The following is a 13,703-nucleotide window of genomic DNA, read 5'->3' on the forward strand; positions in this document are numbered from 1 at the left end:
TCATGGGAAGTGGTGGAAGAAGTTAGAGTCCTTTGCTGGAGGGAATCAGTAGATGACACTTAATGCAATTCACCCTTTTTATTGACATTGACTTGATATCCCTGACCAAGGATCTCTTGTAATTAATTATGGTGGCCATGTTGACCCAATACATTTATCAGGACAATGAACATTCAAGCTATAGCACTGCTCAGCACATTAAGTTTCATTATTCTTTGGGAAGTCGCTTACGTGTTATGTGGATCCCACTCATTTAATTAAATTAAGTTCCAGTACATTGTGTAAACCCAGATAATGGGTTAATTCAAGAGCCAGGTTAAGCATCTGGTATGAACATAATCAATCTAGAAGATAAAAATACCCAAATACCTAGGAATTATTGCCTAAAAATAATATTTTCACTTTCTGACTGCTGCAGAGGTACAGTCCCCATTCAGTGATATCTCAAGTTTTGTCTATTACCCACGAAAAAAAATAACAGGTGAATACTGGACATGGAAGACTAGTTGCTTTTTAGTTATTAGTAAAAAAACAAAACCTGTCTTTCAATTATGCTAGAGCTATTTCCTCAGACTGCCTTATTTTCACAAAGTGCCCTTCGAAGGTTAGTACAGCTCAGCGAGAGATATTAGAATAGAATTAATAGAAAAGGTAATAGGTCTTATAGTCATCTAGACAGATTTATTGTTACATAACACCTGTATTCCTTGCCCTGAGACCATTTCTTTGTCATGAAGCAAAAGCCCAGCCTCATTGCCACCTTGTCTTCTTGAAATTATATAAGCTTTCTCCTTCATAGTGGGCATTTTATTTGGGAATAATTGATATTACAGCTCATCACGTTGGAAAAGGCTATGATAGATTTTTTGCCATAAATGTGAGGCATTGACATTTTCTCAAGACATTGAACCAGGTTGACTTTTCTGTGGCCTAAAAAAAAATGTCCATGATGGTGTGCAAGGAACTATTTTAATTTGGGGCATCAAACTCAGCCTCTTAGAGTTCTCTTTTTAGTTTTTGAAAGAAAAATGAGCACATTTATAGTTGGAACTAAACTCTTTAAGAATCAAATTGAGAAGAAAGAACAGTGATACTTGGGTAATATTGTTGTGGAAAATGAGAGGCTGAAACACATTCCTGGGTCAGACAGATACATTTATTTGCGCAAAGGTTCAGTGCATTGTTTGGTTCTTGCAAAACTGAACAAAGACGAATTATGATTTCACGATTTAAATATGTTTTCAAGACAAAGAGTTCTATGAGCCCTTCCGGCTTCCATATATGGTTACATTAAAAATACATTATACTTACATTACACTTTACTAATTACCAAACCATTACATACTAGTTAATAAAATTATTGTGGCTACACATTTTCACTACTCCATCAATTACTAATTATTAAACTATTACAACTTTTACTAACCCATCACTTTATAGTTTACAACTGTCCTTTAAGTGCTGTAATGTTTAAATGCAAAAATTATGGCTATACTTTAAACAATAAGTAACCTTCTGTCTCCCATGTATATCCATTCAGATGTTCACATATATCTGAATTTCCGTAGTTTTTGATTCTATTAAGAAGATGTATAGAATCAGTGTGTTTGACACAGGGCCATAGGTCAAGTAATTATGAGGAAATCCATGACCGGATGGATGACAGCTGGGCCTCATCAGAAGATATATTTACCAATAATGAAGTTCAGCTGCCTCTAACAAGCACGTATACTTATGTGAATAGATAGGTTCTCTCAAGGTTCAATAGAGAAGGTTATTCAAAGTTCATATATTTAATCTGACTTTATGTATCTAACTTGGTATGATTATATCTTTTATTCACCTTATTTCTTATTGGCTATAATTACCTCAATATAGTAATCAAAAGATGAAACTCCAGGATTATAGACATTCTTCCAATTACTTGTTCGCTTGGGTAATTGATGCAAAAGAACCCCCAAATATGTGCAAGTGTATTTTATTTGCACACTGTACAGGATCCAGAATTCACTTTATTATGCAGATTTTCATGCAGATGATGTGGAGGTAAGTTCATTTTTTATGTAAGAAAAGCCCCCTGAAGCCCCACTGGAGAAAACGTATGTTTCTATAGTCATCTTTTATGACCAAGTGATTGCCTTGAAGAATAGCTAGATCAATGAAGTTTCCAGAGTTTTCAAGCTGTGTTTCATATAGAAGATCTCTTCAACCTAGATATCAGAAATTACAGTTAAGACCCCCTATCAAGCATCAAATTTTAAAAGGCAGATATGGATGATGCTTTTTTTAAAAAAAAATTACACTGAGGTGGGACTTCCAGACTGCTCAGATTGCAGAATGGGAAGACAATTTCTAGTTTAAATATTTTGTGTGATGGCTTAGAGTAGTGGCCCCCGATCTTTGGGGCACCAGGGACCGGTTCTGTAAAGAGAGGTTTTTCTGCAGACCGGAGGTGGTGTGGTTTCGTGTTTTGCCTGCATCTTGCAGATGGGGCTTTGCTTGTTTGTGTGGCCCAGTTTCTGGCATGCCACAGACTGGTGCCAGTCCACGGACCTAGGGTTGGGGACCCCTGGCTTACAGGAAAGATTAAGGCTCCTGTAATCTAGTAAAACATAAAATCAACACTACACTACGGTCAAGTTACATACCAGAGCAAGGTCCAACAATGACAACTGACTTTTTAAGAAACGTTCTCACACTCCAAGGATCTTTCACACAAACTTCCAATTTAATACAAAGAAATTTTGTTTGATTTTCTGCAATTCCCAGTGTTGATAATTTGTACACGTCCGTTTCTGGAAATGGGATGTGTGAAGGAGGGAAAGAGGTTTTGGGGTTCGAATGGATTGTGGCCCGATACGCACACAAATGCACCAGCATGGAAGTTGACTGAGAAGTCTAGAGAAAATACTTTAATAAAACACATAAAAACAAAACCTACAAGAAGGCATTAACAGCCCAAAAGATTCTCCTCTCAGCAAAGTCCATTTAGCAGTCTTTTCCTGCAAGTCTTCTCAGGAGCAAGGCAGTGACTCAGCTTTTTGTAGTGGCTTCAGCTCTGCTCGGCATCTCTGCAGTTCTCTCTCCGAGGATCAGCCGGCTCTGAGGTGAGGAGCAGCTGTGAGGCTCCAGGATCAGCTCTCTCTTCAGCTCTGCTGGTGGCTGTAATCCTACTGCTACTTATATAGTGAGTGACTGGCCATTGGAAAATGCGGGAAACTCAGAGCCAGGAAACTGTGCTCTGATTGGCTCATTCAAAATGTTCAGACCAATCAATCAATCAATTGCAGCAAACATACTGAGAGGTTTTTCCTCTCAACAGGATGACTGCTGTGTACGGGTGCCATCACTGAAAGTGGGAAAAGATTAGCAATAGCAATATCACTTAGACTTATATACCGCTTCACAGTGCTTTACAGCCCTCTTTAAGCGGTTTACAGAGTCAGCATCTTGCCCCCAACAATTTGGGTCCTCATTTTACCCACCTCAGAAGGATGGAAGGCTGAGTCAACCTTGAGCCTGGTGAGATTTGAACTGCCAAATTGCAGGCAGCTGGCAGTCAGCAGAAGTAGCCTGCAGTACTGCACTCTAACCACTGCACCACTGGGGCTCAAGACTTCTTCGACTTCTGGGCCAGTTGGCTAGAGTTTTTGTGTAAAAGTTCCATGGAAGTGGTGGTTAGAAAGTTGTGGCTAACTCCAATATCTTTGAGATAAAAATCAGCATTGTGTTCCATTTGGTGTGCATACTAGAACAAATCACCACCTGCTGGTCATTCATCTTAACCCTTCACTCTTGCACACTGATGCAGTAGTGTGCAGAAATGTGTCTCCATTGCTAACCTCAGGTTTGATTTTGCTGTGCTGAATATGGAAACTAAAGGCCTTAAAGTCAAGCCGTACTCAAAGGACTCGGGAGGCTTCTGGTGCACAGGTAGTCCTCGACTTACGACCATAATTGAGCTCAAAATTTCTGTTGCTAAGCAACAGTTAAGTGAGTTTTGCCCCATTTTACGACCTTTCTTGCCACAGTTGTTAAGTGAATCACTACTATTGTTAAATTAATCAATCTGGCTTCCACATTGCCTTTGCTTGTGAGAAGATCGCCAAAAAATGATCACACGACCCTGGGACACTGCTACTGAACCAATTGCCAAGCATCCAAATTTTGATTGTGTGATCATAGGGATGCTACAACAGTTGTTAAGTGTGAAAAATGGTCATAAGTCACTTTTTTCAGTGCCGTCGTAACTTTGAATGGTCACTAAATGAACTGTTGTAAGTCTGTACTAATCTGTCAGTACTGAACACAGCTGCTAAATGTTTGTACAATGCCTGTTAAGAGTTTATAGTTGCACTAATTTTAGTCTTCCCCACTGGAGCTAGAAAAAGGGGTCTGACTGTGACATTGCACTGAATTTTGGAGGTTGCCCAAGAACCTTGAGGCTTAATTAAGTGAGGGTTCCTTGGTGCTCTCTGAGCTTGCTTGTTTTCTTAGACGTTTCATTACCCAAACTAGGTAACATCATCAGTGCATCATCATCAGAAACATCATCAGAAACGTCTGCAAAAAACAAGCTCGGAGAGTACCAAGAACCCCTCATTTCAACCCTGAGCTACAAATATTCTCCCTTTTTGGCTTAATTAAGTCCTTGTCCATTCTCCCATTTTCAATCTGATGCACAAAACTTGTCCTTGAAATGGTGACCTCTGAGCAGCTAATTTCAAGAATCAGTTGGAAGAAAGAAATATCAAAATATTTGGAAAAACTTCATATCGGGTCTAGATTCTTTCTGTATTTCCTGAAAGAATCAGGAAATAATTACTATTCATTGAATTGGGAGTTATGGGAAATAACACACTGGCAAATCATAACAATATTTTGTAAAATCACTTGTCATGGAAGACCACAACAATGTAATCACTTGGCCATAGTTCTGACACTTGAGACGTACAGGTTCAGCCAACTCTCTTGGCCATCATTGACTACAAGAATAGTAAAAAGAAACAAAAATGCAGTTGACTGTCCTTGATTCTTAGATTAGGGCAGAAAAACCCAAGGGGTCCACCAGATGGATCCTAGTTTTCTTACAGACGTTTCATTACCCAAACTAGGTAACATCATCAGTGCATCATCATCAGAAACATCATCAGAAACATGTGCAAAAAACCAAGCTCAGAAAGTACCAAGGACCCCTCATTTCAACCCTGAGCTACCTTTTGACTTTCCCTATGTTTGCTCACCAATTCCGTGATAAGAGGATGGGATTTAACACATCTGAAAGCCACTAATGGTGACCCTCCAGCAGGGAAGACAGGACTTCATAGAAACAAAAATGTAACACTAAAGGGTTAATGAGTAATGCATTTACTCATTCATCATCCTGAATATAGGCCAAGGTTCCTTATCTGTAGCTATTGAATGTGAACCTTGAGGCTGGCCCAATCAGATAGTTATTTTTGAAAAACAACTTTGTTTTGTTTTTAAATTTATATGGGTTAATTTTGAAGAAAATTAATGCTACTGCTGTTTCTCTTTTTAGACCAGTGGTTCTCAACCTGTGGTCTGCGGACACCTGGGAGGCCACGATGCCGCCACAGGGGATCTGTGAAGGCTTGAAGAAATGTTATGATTTAAATCTTAAATCTTGGGGGCCGGTGGACATGGTCTGTGGCCATAAAAGGTATTTAAAGAGGGTCCGTGGTGAAGAAAAGGTTGAAAACCATTGTTTTAGACCTTTCCGTGTATTTAAAAAAACAGCTGTTTTGAAAACTCGGCAGCCAGCACAGATGGGAAAACATTTTCTTAAAAGAACAGAAACTTTGGAGGAGGGGATCTTAAACAAAATGGAAGCTACTGTGAATCAGTTTCTCAAATAATTTAACGCAGGACAAATTTGTGGTGCGCTAAGCCCCTAAAAATTCTATAAGAAGACTGGCAGAAATGGCAGTGTTTGCCAAGATATAAATTCTTCTGCATGAGCCTCATAAAATAAAGGTAAAGGTTTCCCTGTCCAGTCGTGTCCCAACTCTAAGGGCAATGCTCCATTTCTTAGCCAAGGGAGCCAGCATTGTCCGAAGACACTTCTGTGGTCATATGGCCAACATGACTATATGCCAAGGCTCATAGAATGCTGTAACTTTTCCACCAAAGTGGTACCTATTTATTCATATTTGTATGCTTTCAAACTGCTAGGTGTACAGGAGCTGGAGCAATTAACGGGAGCTCATCCCGTCGCGCGGCACTTGGGTCTTGAACCCATGCTATCAGTTTTCCAGCTGACAAACTCAGCGTCTTTATATATATATAATTTTAAAAAACCTGGGTTGCAGCATTTTCTCTTACAGAAGAGTGGATGAGATCATCAAGTATAGAGCTGAGCTGATCAGTCCAGGTGGGACGTCTCAGTATTTGATAAGACAACCAGATCTGGACAGCAAAAATCTGGACAACCACTAGGTGGTAAAAAGGTTGCTGCATCTAGTGGTGATCTGGATTTTAATATGTGATCACAAATGTTACCCAGCTTCATGCTAAAGAAGCTTGGATCTAGAGTCTAGAAGCGTATAAGCAAGGTCACAAAAATGTTTCCTGGTAACGGGTGTTCAACAACTGTTTCCTTGATTTCCATGTTTGCCCTTAGATTTAGGAACAATGCCTTTCTTTCCATACTGACTACAATCCATGCAGTCTAAACCGCAGCACAATACATGGTCCTCTAGCAAACTTGACAAACTTCAGATAATGCAGTGCAAACTAATGTTATAAAATTTATTAAAGTTCTAGCCTTTGATCTCAATTCTCCTGGGATGCCAGACTTACTCTTTTACCATTGTTCATGTTGTCCCTTATTCTTTCACACACTCAGCATAAGCAATCTTAAGGCCGAGGGCAAAACAAATCAGACGTGTTTGCTATTCATTGTTTATAAAGTAAAAGGTGCTGAAAGGCTTTAGAAAGTTTTGGGGCGAGAACCACAGTACTTACTAATCAGTGGTTTTTTTAATTTAATTTTATTTATAAAAAGTTTTTTATTTATAATACAAATTAAAAACAATGGACATAGCGTGACATATCCGGTTTAAACATTTTCATCAAATTTTGTCATATAATTGATACACTTCCTTATCTCTATACATATTTACACTAATTATCACAATTCAAATACATATATTCTTTCATCCTTATAGGTTATTTTGATATCTATTTCAATCGTATCTATCATAACAAATTAGCATAAAAACTTCCAAGCATTTTACTCGTCAATGGTCCTATATCCCAGCGTTTTTTCCTCCTTTCCAGCCAATAATAAAATTTGTTCCAGATTTCATAATTCTCTGATCCATTCTTATCTTTATGTTCCAAGGTCAGTCTGTCCATTTCCGCGCAAATTAATATTTTAGCTAACACTTCTTCTGTGGGGTTCTCTTTGTTTTTCCATTTTTGTGCAAAAGCTAATCTTGCTGCTGTTAGAATATGTAACATTAGGTAAATTGTGCTCTTATTGTGTTTGCCTTCTATAATACCCAGTAGAAAGAATTCCGGTTTTGCTTCTATATTTTGCATTAGTATCTCCTCTATACATTGTCTTATCTGGTGCCAAAATTTTGCGGCTTTTGGGCATTCCCACCACATGTGATAAAAGGTCCCTGGCACTGTCTCACACTTCCAACACATTGACGAATGTTTTTTTGTTTATTTTTGCTAATCTTGTGGGTGGGAGATGCCACCTATAAAAGATCTTGTATAAATTTTCTTTGTATGTAGTAGCTAAGGTAATTTTTATGTTTCTTTCCCAAAGATCCTACCACTTCTCTAGATCGATAATATAGCCAAAATATTTGCTCCAAATTAACATAGTTTCTTTTACCTGTTCTTCTAGCATATGTTGGTGTTGGTGATCACCTTTAAAGCGCTCCATGGCTTAGGGCCGGGGTACTTACGGGACCGCCTTCTGCCACCAATAGCCTTCCACCGGCCAGTTCGCTCCCACAGAGAGGGCCTCCTCAGGGTGCCGTCGGCCAGACAATGCCGGCTGGCGACCCCCAGGAGGAGAGCCTTCTCTGTGGTGGCACCTACCCTTTGGAACAATCTACCCCCAGAGATACGAGTGATCTCCGACCTCCGGACTTTTCGTCAGGCCCTAAAAACTTATTTTTTTCAGTTAGCCGGTCTGTCTTGATTTTATGGTTGGTTTTAAAATTTGATACGGATTTTAAATTGATAAGTTTTAAATTACGGGCCAAATTTATTTAATTATTTTAAATCTATTTTTTAACTGTAACTTATGTATAAATGCTCTTATTTTGGCTGTTCACTGCCCTGAGTCCGAAAGGAGAAGGGCAGTATAGAAGTTTGAATAATAAATAAATAAATAAATAAATATCTTGTTCCAATAAATAATGATATATTTTCCTTATTGCCTTGTCCTCTGTTCTTAATAAAATTTTATCCAATTCTGTTAACTCTGTTTTTATGCCCCAATCCTTTTTATCCTTCATATATTTTGATTGTACTTGGAGATATGCCCACCATTCAAGTTCAATTCCTTCCTCTTCTAAATTTTTCCTAGGTTTCAACTCTCCCCTCTCATTTAACAAATCTTTATATGTAATAACTCTTCCTGACTTGATGAAATTTGGGTGTCTAAACATCTCCAATGTCGATATCCAATTTGGAACTTCCATTGCTTAATTTTGATCCAAACATCCAAGAGAGCCCGTCTGATGAAGTGCTTCTGTAAGTACTTGTGAACTTTGTATTTCTCTTCCCAGAGAATAGCATGCCACCCAATCTGCATATCGTGGCCTTCCAATGCTAACAACCTCCTATTTTTCCCAGTCTGGAAGGCCCAATTCCCCTCTTTCCTTAGCATCCTGTAATAATTTTAGTTTAATTCTCGGTTTTTTACCTTGCCAAATGAATTTCGATGTGATTTTATTAAAATTTGTAAAAAATTCCTTTTTTAATCTAATTGGGATACATTGAAATAAAAGTAATTTGGGTAGAATATTCATCTTGATTTTCACGATTCTTCCCATGAAGGAAAGTTTTTCCACCTATCTAAATCCATTTTAATTTGTTCAATTAATTTGTCGTAATTATCCCCTTTAAGTGTACTACATCTTGCAGTCATTTGGATAACTTATTTTTTTATTGTCTGAATGTTTATTTTCTCAGCCAATTCCTTTTCTCGCAATTTAGTCATATTTTTTGTTAACATTTTTGTTTTATCCTTATTTATCTTCAGGCTGCTACTTCCCCATATTCCCCCAGTACTTCCATTAGCCTTACTCCAGACTGTAGGGCAGGGGTCAGCAACCTTAAACCCTCAAAGAGCCACAAAGGTCCTAACCCAAAGCCCCCCATTCAATTCTGGAGCCGACCGGAAGTCCGGTTCCCCTACCATAGAGTCTCCTAGCACGGTGTCCTTTTTCCTTTACCTGTCCTAACCAAAAGCCCTATCAATTGTGGAGCTGGCTGGAAAACCCTCCCCTTGCCATAGAGTCTCCTCCTGACACTCCATGCTCCCCCTCCCAAACTGGAAGCTCCTCTCAAAATTGTGACGCTGACCAGCGACAGGGAGCCACAGCAGAGGGATGAAAGAGCCGCTCCAGAGCCGCGGGTTGCTGACCCCTGCTGTAGGGGCTCTTCTATGATAAAGACAAGGTCATCTGCGAAAGCCTGTACCTTAAAAATTTATTTCTTAATTTCTAGCCATTTAATTTGTTTGTCTTCTTGAATTATTCTGGTCAAAATGTCTAGTGATAGTTTAAACAATAACGGCAACAGTGGACAACCTTGTCTTGTGCCTTTTTGAATTTGGAAGTTTTTAGTTAATTCACCGTTAATTAGTACTTTAGCTTCCTGTTTAAAATAAATTGCTCTATACATGTTTATAAAATTTACACCGAAATCCATATAACAGCTGGTTCAGCATAAACTCCCATTTAACATTATCGAATGCTTTTTGTGCATCGGCAAATATTAATACCATTTGTTTCTCATTATGTACCTTGTAATACTCTAAAATATCTGAAATGGTCCTGACACTGTTTCTTATTTGCCTTTTAGGCAAAAATCCATTCTGGTCGGTATGAATAAATTCTTCCAAAAATTTCTTAAGTCTTTCAGCCATTATCGTCATAAAAATTTTGTAATCTGAATTCAATAGTGATATGGGCCTATAATTTTTAATCAGTGTCGGGTCGGAGTTTTCCTTGGGAATCAATGTAATCGTTGCTTCTCTCCATGAAGCTGGGATCTTTGCATCGTGCAATACTTCATTAAATACCTCTAACAATATTGGGCCTAATATCTCTTGATGGTTTTTGTATATTTCTGATGGTAGTCCATCAGGGCTTGGAGCTTTCTTAATTTTTTGTTTTTTGATTGCCTCCGTTAGTTCTAAGGGTGTTATGTCCTTATTCAGCAAATCTTTAAAATCTTCTGAAACTTTGGGCAGTCCTGCTTTCTGAAGATATTGTAAAATCTTGTCTTCACCTATATATTCCTCTTCTTTGTACAAATTTTTAAAGAACTCATATGTTGCATTTCTCTTCCCTTCATTCTGGTGTATTATCTTTCCCTCATCATTACATAATTTGCTAATCCATCCTCTATCTTTCTGTTTTTTCAATCTGTATGCCAACCAACGCCCCGGTTTGTTTGCATTTTCAAAAAAAAAATTATTTAGTACTTTTAATTTGCTGTGCCAGACTTCTCAATAATATTCAATTTATGTTTAATTACGTCTATTTGTTGTTTCAAATCCCGTCTTTGTGGTTCCTTTTGAAGCTCTATCTCAGATTTACTAAATTCTTCTTCTAAGCTTTTCAGTCGTTGCCTTTTTTGTTTATTTTCTTTGGCCATATAGGCTATTGCAATCCCTCTCATAAAGGCTTTTGCCATATCCCATAAGTTCTGGTTGTTTGTATCTTCTTTCTTGTTGTCCTGCAAAAACAAGTGCATTTGTTCTTCCATCTTTAATTTAAATTCTTTATGATTCAGAATTGCTCTTTTTAAACTCCACCTCTTTGTTTTCTTCTGTCTTTTCCATTTAATTTTAATAGGATTGTGGTCCGCCCAGCAGTTTGTATCAATTATAATTTCCTCAACTTCCAAATTTAGTTCTATTGACAACCAGACCATGTCTATTCTAGACCACGATAGATGTCGACCCGAATAGTATGTGTATTGTTTTTTTGGGGGGATTTCTATCTCTCCAGCTATCTTGAATGCTCAGTTCCTCTGCCGTTTTAAAGAAGGTGTTAGGTAGTATTCTTCTAATTCCTTTCCTTTTTTTATCACTTCTGCGATCTAAATCTCTGTCTACTATTGCATTAAAATCGCCCAATATGCAAATATTATCATTTTCAATTTCTCCAATAATATTGTGTAGCTTCTTATAAAATTGCTTTTGTCCCTCACTTGGGGCGTATATTCCCACAAGAACTACTTTTTTTCTGTTCAAAACTACTTCCATTATTAGTATCCTACCCTCCTCATCTTTGTAGATTTGCTTTGCCACAATTCCTTCCTTAATATATACAGTATCACAATTCCCCCTCTCTCCTGTTGAGCTAATGATACAAATATATTCCCTAACTTGGAGTAATTTAATAAATCTTGATGCTGCCTCTATAAGTTTCTTGTAGTATTATTATGTCCAAATTCATCTTGTTAAGTTTGTTAAAAAATCTTTTCCTCTTTGATGGGGAGTTTAAACCATTGACATTTAGAGATAGAATTGCTATTTCTGTAGTTTGTGGCTAGTTTCTTCTTGGCCAGTAGGTGTCTCTCTTGTCTCACTCTCTATTACTCAGCATTCAATGCACATTCAAGATGTCGACCTCCTCCGATTTGTCAGCACTTTTACTTTCCTGTTGTAGATTGTTTTGGTTTCTTCTTATAAGGTCTTTCAAAACAAAGTAAACAGAGAAAACCACCCTTAGTCTTTTTCCTTTCTCAGTCAATAAAGTCTATCGCGTTGCAGTAAGTCTCTCTATGCCCAAACTTGCCTTTCGCCGCTATAGCACTGGAAAGGAACTTTCTTCCCTCCTTCTTCCTGGGGCTCCTTTTCTTCTCTTCCCTTTTTAGAAATCTTCCGGGAAGTTCTTTTGCCCCGGATCACTCACAGAAAGATGCCAGGATCAGATTTCACCAGGTCTGTCTCGCCGTTGTCCCGCTATTTTGTCACATCTTCGTCCAGCTGTCAGCTGTCATTCCTTCACGGCCACCATTGCAAGCCTACTCCTTACCCTGACCGTCTTCTCCGAGGCTATTTCTACTGCTCCCGGCTCCTACCACCATCAAGAACCGCTCCACAGGATGCCTCTTACTTCAGGTCCCCCTCCGAGGAACCTGGGACTCCAAGAAATCCGCCGCGCGGTTGGAAGCGGCTGTCAAAACAGCTCTCTGAACCGGAGAACCGTCTTGCACAGCCTTTCTCTTTGACAGCTGGCCCCGCCCCCCACTCACTAATCAGTGTTGAGCACATAGCAACTCCTTCAAAGCTGCAGGACCATTGTCTTGGAAAAGGGATATTAGCTTCAACTGAATAAATATGCACAGTAGTGTTGCTGCTCTAAATACAGTATTAATCTGTCTTCAGTCCCAGGTACACAAAACATTTTAAAGCCTTTCCTTTTTAATTAATTTGAAGTCACTACTAGCCCCATATCCTTAGAATCACTGACACAACTCAGAATTTTGAAATTATTTAAAGCAGCACATTTAAACATTTTCAGAAGAGTAAACATAATAATCTTTTCAGTTGGCCAGAACAACTATCTGTAACACCTTAAAGCTTAATTCCTTCTTTTTTGCAAAAAGATCCTCCTCCACAGCCACCCCCATATTTCATCAAGTGAAGAGTAATTCAGCCTATGCAGACCTCTTGCTAGTTCACCGTTCATCCTGGCTAGAACAGTAAACAATAGGGTTGGCTGAATAATTCAGAGATTCTGTGGGGATTTGGCTCAATCTGAATTTTCAAAACAAACCTTCAGAGAATCAAAACATGCTGATGAACTGCTTCTGAATGCTTCGGAAAACTTGCAAGGATATATAAATGCCCAAGTACACTTTTTCCAAGTCAATTTAAAGGTCTGAATGATATGTCTACAAACAGGGCATGGCTTTGGTCGTACAATTGTGTCCACCATCTTCCCCCTTCCTCCCAAATCTTTAGTTATTCCTGAGCCATTTTAATATGGGATCCAAAATGATATCTTGATGAAAAGAGGGGAAGAATCAGTGGATGCTATTCTTCAGATCCTAGGGTGCTGCTGATGAATGGGGAGATGAGCCCTTCACACCGACCCAAGTTTCACCTCTGCAAAAAGAGATGAAGGATCCTTTCTCATGAGACTCTTATAGTTCTATTACAGCATTTCCACAAGAGGACAACATGCACCCACAGGCTAGTCTTTCTCTTTCCTGTGAATTTGCTGATGCGGCACCAGGGAGCGTTTATTTGTGCAACTTTGTCCACACTGAGTACACTGGTGGGGCTGGTCCCCCAAGTGGGTCCTCTGGTGCTTGGTGAGGTGGGAAGAGTCCACAAATTGTTTCCCGCACTGAGGGCTTTTCTCCTAAGTGGATCCTCCGGTGTACCATTAGATGCCCTCGCTGGCCAAACCGCTTCCCACACTTGGTACAACGATGCTGCTTTTCACCTGTGTGAGTCCTTTGGTGCACAG

The 13,703-nt window shown here is 38.9% G+C and overlaps 1 protein-coding gene across 1 annotated transcript in view; it reads left to right on the forward strand.

The window, feature by feature from the left end:
• LOC139317515 (zinc finger and SCAN domain-containing protein 31-like) overlaps positions 1-5,570 on the forward strand; it is a 34,671-nt gene extending 29,101 nt beyond the window's left edge. Inside the window, exon 6 of the mRNA XM_070944587.1 lies at positions 5,543-5,570. The gene's annotated coding sequence lies outside the window, so the exon portion shown is untranslated. The remainder of the gene's footprint in view (positions 1-5,542) is intronic.
• The last annotated feature ends 8,133 nt before the right edge of the window (positions 5,571-13,703 follow it).

Source organism: Pituophis catenifer, unplaced genomic scaffold, assembly GCF_029215685.1.
Source record: "Pituophis catenifer annectens isolate HBS135680 unplaced genomic scaffold, rPitCat1.0.hap2 SCAF_5, whole genome shotgun sequence".
Taxonomy (NCBI): Eukaryota; Metazoa; Chordata; class Lepidosauria; order Squamata; family Colubridae; genus Pituophis; species Pituophis catenifer.